Consider the following 9,796-nt stretch of genomic DNA (forward strand, 5'->3'; position numbering starts at 1 on the left):
AGTTCCTCTGGGTCTTTGTTGAGTTTCTTTCTAGTTGTTACGTCCTTTTTCAAAAGTGGTGTATTAAAAACTCTCGCTATTATTGCAGAGTTGTCTCTCTCTTTCTCCAGTTCTATTAGGGCTTGATTTATGTATTTTGAGGCACTTTTGTTTGGAGCATAGATATTTATTACAGTTAGACCCTATTGTTAAGTTGACCCTTTAATCATGAGATATTATCCTTTTTTGTCTCTTATACTGGTTTTTGCCTTAAAGTTTATTTTGTCAGAAATTAGTATTTTCACTCCTGCTCATTTTTATTTCAATTAGCTAGGTATATTTTTCCCCATCCTTTAATTTTTAATCTATTTTTGTCTTTGTGTGTAAACTGTGTCTCTTGTAGACAACATATTGAAGTATCCTGTTTAGCTATCCATTCTGCTACTCTCTGTCTCTTACTTTAATCCATGATGTTCAGTATAAATATCGATAGGTATGAATTTATTGCAGTCATTTTGCTGCTGGTCCTGTGGTTTTTATTACCATTCCACTCATCTTCCCAGCCCTTATGAACTTATTCAGTAGGTAAATGTTTCTGTTTTTATCTTGAATTGTTAACCATCCCATGGTGAGCATATTTTCTAGTATTGTTGTCTTCCCTTTATTCTTATCTATTTCTTGTTTGGAGTCCTGGTGTCCCATTGTGGGTTAATGTGCTTGAATGCAAAGTCGTTTGAACTGCAAGGTCAATGGTTCAAGCTCCCCAGCCCCTCCTTGGAAACCCTAACAGGATCTCTATGGATCAAAACATACTCGACAGAACTTAACAAAAACAACTTCTTAGTTGACATTTGAGCCATGAGGTTGAGTTCAATTACAGACCTGAAGAGAAGCTGAGGATCAAGGATTCTTCCATTCTTATTCTGACCAATAAAGAGGGTCTTTTTTTATAATTTTGAATTTTGCTCCATCTTGTCTCCTACTCTATCTGGTATCTTTTACTGTGATTCCCTTCAAAGCAATTGGTTGCTCTTTAAGACTTTACACAGGTCTTTTGAAGTTTTGTTTCACTCTCTGTTGTTATTGTTGTTGTTAAGTGCCATCCCATAGTGACCCTGTACAGGGTTTCCAAGGAGCAGCTGGTGAGCTTGAACCAACCTTGCAGTTCAAACCAACCTTGCAGTTCAATTGCAACCAACTTTGCAGTTCAAATGACTTTGCAGTCTGACACATTAGCCCACCAAGATTCCACATGCAGTGATAGATAACTGAAACTGTCATTTTCCCTAGACAGAACCCCTGTCTCAGGACTGCCCTATCCAATAATGGTTTGTTTGAGTATGATTTGTCTCAACAGTAACATCCGTGATCTCCTCTCTTGTCTTGGGCAACTTCCTCTTTACATCATCAATTTTCCCTCAATTATTTAATATCTCCACCCATGGGATTTTAGGGGAAGTCAGTGGTGGTGTGAGGTGTTAAAGGCTTTGCCTTTAATTGATATTCTCAAAGAAAACTACCAAGTTTGAATAACAGATGAAAGTAATATTTAAAACTCAAAGGTGTTTGGTAATAAGCAAATGAAATTCTGGCTTCCTGATTGACAAAGTACCAGAATTTGGATGTCACAGTATCTTGGAACTGCAGTCTCAGTTCCCTTGGAAAGTAAAAAAGAAGATTAAAACACACATACAAACACACACCCTTTTATACCCATTTTTATATAACATACAATCAACAATTTTCACAGCAAAGAAAATAATAAAATAATTTACAATTTTAAATCCAAGTTAAAAGAATTTTAATTTCTCCAAGTAACTTTGCAGTCTCTTTAACCTGTTAAAAACAGCACACTTTTTTTTTCCAGCTGGTTTATTATCCAAATTCTCCTAATACAAATTCATAGACCAACATATATTAAGTGATAAGACATGTAGGAAAGGAGAAGTAACGGAGTGTGTGCTTCCTATCTCCAATTATTTCTTCACTTATAATTGTTTTTGTTGTAGCTATCTATGTACCATTGCGTCAGTTCTGACTCACAGCAGTCTTATGTACAACATAGCAAAGCATTTCCCAGTCCTGTGCCATCCTCACAATCAGTCACATGCTTAAATCTGTTGTAGCCACAGTGTCACTCTCTCTCATTGAGGGTCATAAGCATTGAAATACTTCCATTTATTAACACATATGTATTTTTCTATGTCCCATTGGTTTTCTGCCCAGTTTTCTAAGTTACGTACTTGACCACATCTCTTTTCTCTTATTCACCATTCTTTTCTTAGCACCTAATATAATGCCTGGGACTCCTGGCATGGCACTATATGATCAGCACTGGACTGTGAACCAGAAGGTCAGTGGTTCAAAAAAACCAGCTGTTCCACGGCAGGGTTGCTATGAGTAGGAACAGACTCGACAGTACTAAACAACAACAACAACAATATAATGCCTAACAGTTAAGAGAGATTAAGTAAATATTTGTTGGATTGAAGTGGAAGAGCAACACAAAAGGCTAGAGGACATGTTTACCAAAGTAGAGATGGAAAGGAAGAAGTAGGAAGCAAAGTTTTGTTAAAATAAAATAACTCATGAACAGTCTATATGTTAAAAAGAGATATGCATGCCCTAATGTACTGTATAATAAATGTGGTCTACTTGATTAATGCCGCTAGTTAGACTTTGGATCTTTTAAAGAAAAAAAAAAAAAAAAAAAAGATGAAACCATCTCTGGAGACATTTTATATTCAGTCATTCAATATTTATATTGAGTTTCTTAACACAGCATCTTCAAGGAAACCAAAAATGCTAGTTGGAGTACTCAGAGTGATACTCAAGAGGATGGGAAAAGAGCCCTCCCTACTCCCCTGGTCTCGGATAAGTCAATAAAGTTTGAATTGTTTGGGGCTCTCTCCTAAAGGGTGGAGGGAGTACTCTAGAATATTGAGAAAGGAAACCATATCCTTCCGTATCTTTTCTCCCCCAAGATTCTGGCAGAAGTTACAAAAGTAGGTCTGCTTTTACAAAGAATAAAAACAGTATACAGTAGGGTAAAAGTGGAAAAGAAATGTTTTAAAACTTCAATGGCTTAAATAAGAAATGTTTTCATTTACCTCCTTTAAAATAATCTTCAGGTAGGTTAGACCAGGCTAGAAAGCAGTTCTGCTAAACAAAATCATTTGAAAACCCAGATTCCTTCTGTCATGGCATCATCCACGACTAAGGCTATGCTTCTGAAATTTTAACATGTATACAGATCACCTACCAATATTACTAAAGTGCATATTCTGATTCAGATAACCTTGAAGGGAGTTTTGGAGTCTGCATTTCTCAAAGCTTCCAGGTGATGCTGATGCTGCTAGTCCAAGGACTACACCTTGAATAGCAAGGCCATAGGACATTGTCATCATGTGCATGACTGAATTTGGGTTCCTGGCACATCTGTATTGCAGCTCTGAAGAAGAGGAAAGAAAACAAATTCAGGACAATACATTTCCTTTCAGCAGAAAAACATAATATGTACATCTTTTGCTCAATTGGCAAAGACTTAATAAATTAGCAATACCTGGTTTCAAGAAGACAAGCAAATGTGATTAGTCTCTAGCTCAGCAGCCCAATTATGAGTAAAAAAGTAGAAAGTGAAGGGGAAGAGCATTCTTACCATAGCAAACAAGACAATGGACTTGGGAAAAGAGACAGCAGTCTCCATACAAAAACAAAAGAGGCAGAGCTTATAAGGCAATGGAGATAAAATGCAGCACAAGAAATAGGATGTCTGAACCAGATATCTCTCTGAAGCTTATGAAAACAGTGTTAGCAAAAACTATTGGATGAAAAGTTAAGGTTCATTGGTAACATTCCATTTTCAGTTTTCAACCTCTGGCATCTTTTGCTTGCATATCCTCTGTGACTTGTTCTTGGTGAGAGCTGATGACGTGCTACGTAGCTAGGAATGACTCAGAGACAACTTAAGAGCCACAGAGTGGACTCTGACATGTCTGTGTGTTGACAAAAGAATTGTTTAAAAAAAAAATTCAGACCATAGCTAAAATTTCATAAAAGATAAGCCAAACACTAAGAAAAATAATCCAAGTATTAAACTAGAGTTTATGGACTCATTTAACATGAAATTCTATTCCTATGACCATTAGTTAACCCAGGGCCAATTTTAAAATTAGCCTGCCTCTGATAGCATCAGAAACAAAATATATTGTCCAGTCCTTTGGACATGACACATTTTCTGAAAGCATCCAATGGAATAATAAATTTTAGAAACTATCAGCAAAGAAAACTGTATAATCTCTTTGGGTATTCCCACTCCATTTCAACATGTATGTATCGTCTGACTTACAGAAGTATCTTTTGTGTTTAATCAAGATAGAGAGACCATTCTATGATACTTGTGAGATTGAAATGAGCATTCTTAATTATTATGCCAGGACAACAAATGTAAGTCAGGACAATGTTGGGTAACACAGAATATATGGGCACTCTAATTCTAGACAATTCTATCTTATTTTCTTTCTTACTGTTCTTAAATTCTTGGGTTGAAAAGGGAACATTAATTGCAAGGATTCCCTAGGTGGTTAAAGGTTAATGTACTTGGCTGCTAACTGAAAGGTTTCTTGTTCAAGCACACCTAGAGGCTATAGTCATACTCTAGCCCTGTCTGTGTGTCCATGTTGAACAGAAACTGCCAATTTCACTTAAGACAGTTTGTCTGCTGCATTTCCAGTTCCTTCAAATTTGCCTTCTTCAATCAGTAGAGGCCAGGGAACAGACGTGAGTTAAGCCATTCGAGATGTTGTGAACTTTATATACACTTTGTAGAGGAGAAGAAAAAAAAAACTATTTAAGGATCATGCATTCAAAGATATATGAAGTCATAGTGTATACATGTTGTTGTTAGGTGCCATTGAGTCAGTTTCAACTCATAGCGACTCGATGCACGATAGGACGAAATGCTGCCCAGTCCTATGCCAGCCTCACAATTGTTGTTTAGCCTGAGTCTATTGTTGCTGTCACTGTGCCAATACATCTTGTTGGGGGGTCTTCCTCTTTTTCAGTGACCCTCCACTTCACTAAGCAAGATGTCTTTCTGCAGAACTGCTCCCTCCTGATAATATGCTGAAGTGAGAGAGAAGAGATAGTGTCATCCTGGCTTCTAAGGAGCATTCTGGTTGTACTTCCTCCAACACAGATTTGTGTGCTCTTCTGGCAGTCTATGGTACTTTTCATATTTTCTTCCAACACCATAATTCAAATGCATCAATTCTTCTATGGTCTTCCTTATTCATTGTGCAACTTCCACATGCACATGAGGTGATTTAAAATACCATGGCTTGGTCCTTAAACTGATGTTTTTGCTCTTGAATTTGCCTAGTGCATTATGTCATTTAATTTCTTGACTGCTACTTCCATGAATGTTGAAAGTCAAGATGAGCTAAAACAGCACTGTTGTTAAGTGCTGTCAAGTCGATTCTGACTCATAGTGCCCCTGTATAGGGTTTCCAAGGAGCAGCTGGTGAGTTTGAACTGTCGACCTTGTGGTTCAAATTGACCTTGTAGTACAGTGCTTTAACCCTGAAATGACACTAAGGGTTTTATTGTCTCACTTAACTGGAAATTTCAGGAGGAATTTTTCATAAACTTTTGAAGCCCCCTCGTCTACCTGTATGTGTCTATGTGTGTGTGTGCATGTAGGGCTGAGGATAAGGAAAGGCAATTAGATCAGCAAAACTGTTCACTGTCCCTGCTAGTTGGGGTGATACATTGGTCAGGAAACTCTGGGGTTTCCTGAGGCACCTGGGGAAACCTATATTTATAATCCTGCCAAAACTGGCTACTTGGCACCAATTCTTCCCAACACCACCACAATCCACCCCCACACGCAGGCTGAGCTTATCCTTTGTGATATCTTTTGCCTATTTCCCCCCAATATATTGGTCTCTACAATCAAGTTCACTGGCTGGGAAATATTAAAGGTGGGAGTGTAGTATTGGGAGGAAACATGGGTTTTCTGTGTGGTTCCAGATCATTCAGCATTGAGGGCCCTGGGAGCATCTCAGTATTTCCAGTTTTCTATTTCTACCCATAGTGTAGTGTGAGGAAGACCTGGCTTTGAGGGTTTGCGTAATCACTTACTAGCCATGTGCCTTTTAATGATTCATTCATATCTTTAAACCTAAATGTATTCATGGTGACTGAGACAGTTAAACTGACAAGGTTGAGACAATTAGTGAGCTGACGTGTGTGAACATTTTTGTAACTCTAGTCTTTGTGGAAGAGAAGGTGTAAGTCCCTGCCTGTGATCAGTAGGCTAGAAAACCTGTTTTCTTGATTCAATTAATCTCGGTATTAAAAAGGGACTATTTCATTTTGATTTACATTCTGAGAAACAAGTTCAGAATAGCAAAAAAAAAAAACAAAAAAAACTAGCCCAAAACCTCATGTTCGTAATTCTCCAAAGACTTAGAGGCCCTAGATTTTGGACTAGAAGGGCCATGGATATTTTAAGCACTAATAATAAGATTCTTTGTAATGAATAAGCAAAACTTCTATAACATTCTGGATCATAGATTCAATTTGTAGAGGCTGGCTGTAGGATGAACATAGGACTGGTAACTGCAAGGCTGGCAATTCAAACTAACCAGCTGTTTTCAGCAGTCTTATACCTGGTCACTAAGAGTAGGAACCAACTCAACATCATACAACAACATAAATCCTTTAATTTTGTGTTTTTAATTATTTCTGTTATTGTTGTTAAGTGCCGTTGAGTTTGTTCGGACCCATAGCAACCCTGTATAGAATTTTCTAGAAGCGGCTGGTAAGCTTGAATCGTCAACCTTGAGTTTCAAACCGACTTTGCAGTCTAGCGCATTAACCCATGGCGCCAGTAGTGCTATTATTGTTTCTGAGCTTTAGATGGAAACTATTTACTATGGATTGAGAACACCTACCAGGTAGGATTGATATGCAGCAGGTACTACTCATCCAACTGTGTTATGGCTATGCTTTTGCTGATCCTAATTTTGTTTGAGTAGAAAGATTAGCATTTTAAATCAAAGGCAGATATGTATTTTTAAACTCTCCAAATGAATGTCATTTACAACTTGACTAAATCACAAACACTTAATCTTGAGAGTGGGTACTATTTTAAGCACGGGATCCCTTATAAAATAAACAAAGAAAGGATTTAACCCCCTCTCTGCTCTCCTCCCAGTAAAGAAACCAAACAAACAAGTCCTGGCATGGCACTATGGGTTAATGCACTGGACTGCAAAGTCAATTTGAACCACTTGAATCTGGTGGTTCAAGCTCATCAGATGCTCCTCAGAAACCCTTTTACAGGGTCGCTATAGCTTGGAACCAACTCAATGGCACTTAATAACAACAACAACAAAGCTCCCTGCAAAGAAACCAACCAAACAAAGCCAATGGATATTTAATGTATCCACTCTTGTTACTCACAAACATTGACAACATGTGTACCTCTCTTCCTGAGACCCATTTTTAAAAGTTTTTATCTTTAGTGCTGTGATTCCAACAGTTATTTTTTTATACAATTTGTTGCTGTTGTTAAGTGACATCAAGCTGGTTCCAATTCATAGAAACCCTATATAGGGTTTCCAAGGAGCAGCTGGTGGGTTTGAACCACCAACTTTATGGTTAGCAGTCCAGTGCCACATCAGGACTATATATATATTTTTTCTAGATATAATATTTTTTCTTTCTTCATTTAATAAACATATTTGTAGTTGCTGTGTGCCATTCTGACAGAGTAACCCCATGCAACAGAGTAGAACTATTTTTAAGCTGTATTTTTTTCTGGGCTGCCATCAGAAGGGATCAGTCCCTGGAGAAGGACATCATATTTGGAAAAGTAGAAGGTCAGAGAAAGAGAGAAATGCCCTCAATAAGATGGATTGACATAGTGGCCGTAACAATGGGCTGGCCCAGGCCCAGGTGGGGTTTCATTCTGTTATTCATAGGGTCACTTTAAGTTGCAACTGACTAGAAGTCCCTTCTGATAGTTTAGGTGTGTATCAACTTGACTGGGCCATGATTCTCAGTGGTAGTGGTGGTGGTTATGTGCCCTGGAGTCAGTTCCAATTCATAGTGACCCCGTACAGGGTTTCTGGGGCTATAAATCTTTATGGGAGCAGAAAGCCTCATCTTCAGTGGTTTGTAGTAAGTACAACAAAGGGTGGTCTGGGACATTACTCAGTTGTAATAATGATGCAATGATGTAGTCATCACTATCATGAGATTTGATATAATGTAATCATTCCCATGATGACACAGTATTTCCATACTGTAAGCAGCAAATCAATTGTTTGTTCTTCTGGCAGTCCATGGTACTTTTAATATTCTCTCCCAAACCATAACTCAATTCCAATAATTCTTCTATGGTCTTCCATATTCATTGTCCAACTTTTGTATTCATATGAGGTTATTGAAAATACCATGGCTAGTGTCAGGCACACCTTAGTCCTCAAACTGACATCTTTGCTCTTCAACATTTTAAACAGGTCTTGTGCAGTAGATTTGCATAGTGCATGACATTATTTGATGTCATGACTGCTGCTTCTATTAGTGTTGGTAATGGATCCAAGCAAAATGAAGTCTTTGACAACTTTCATGTGAAAGGTTGACAGTGGATAAGGAACACTGTAGAAGAATTGATATATTCAAATCATGGTTTTGTAGAAGAAATAGTAAAAGAACCCATGGACTGTCAGAAGAATAAACTAATCTTTTTGGAAGAAGTACAGTCAGAATGCTCATTAGAAGTCAGGGTGGACAGACTTTATTTCCCATACTTTGGACATATTATCAAGAGGGACCAATTATTGTGGGAAAACATCATGTTTGGTAAAGTGAAGGGTCAGAAAAAAAGAAGAAGACCCCCAAAGAGATGGATTGACCCAGTGACAGCAACAATGGGCTCAAGTGTAACAACAATGTGAGGATGGTGCATAGCTAGGCAGTGTTTTGTTCTGTTGTGCATAAGGTTGCTTCAAGTCAGCTGTGACTTAATGGCACCTATCGGGCCAAGAGGGCTCATGAGATGGTGTTGGAACTCTGGAACAAATATAAAGGTATATTTGGAGGATCGGAGGGTTTGTAGCTGGGAAATTTGCAGGAGAATCCAGAAATCCATTGTTTTCTGGATCAAGACACTCAGCTATTCCAGGAGCCGCCATCTTGGGAGAACATATCTTGATTGTATCAGGATTGATAGGATTAGGAGAGAACATCTTGATTGTATCTTGATTATATCAGGATTGTATCAAGATTGACATCGAAATTTAATGAGACAGTATAAACATAAAACCAAATGGCCACCACTTGTCTGTCTGTCGTGCTGTGGTGGCTTGAGTTGCTGTGATTCTGAGGACTCTGCCACCGGCATTTTAAATAACCAGCAGGTTTACCCAAGGTGGACAGTTTTCAGATGAGCTTCCAAACAAAGACAGACTAGGAAGAAAGGGTGACAAACTACTTCCGAATCGCTAGTCACTGAAAACGCTATGAATAGCAGAGAAACATTGTCAGATACAGGACCAGAAGGTGGGAAGGCACTCAGAATGCGACTGGGAAAAAAATGCCTCCTCAAAGTAGAGTGACCATAATGATGTGAATAGAGTTAAGCTTGGGGGAGAAAAACTCACAGAACCTTCATTTGCTGAGGGGCTACAACTCAAAATGAAGAGAAACAGCTATAAATTTCCATTGAAAATTGGAACATGGAATGTACGAAGTATGAATCTGGGGAAATTAGAAGTTGTCAAAAATGAAATAGAACACATAAACATCG

This window comes from Chrysochloris asiatica, unplaced genomic scaffold, assembly GCF_000296735.1.
Source record: "Chrysochloris asiatica unplaced genomic scaffold, ChrAsi1.0 scaffold00048, whole genome shotgun sequence".
Classification (NCBI taxonomy): Eukaryota; Metazoa; Chordata; class Mammalia; order Afrosoricida; family Chrysochloridae; genus Chrysochloris; species Chrysochloris asiatica.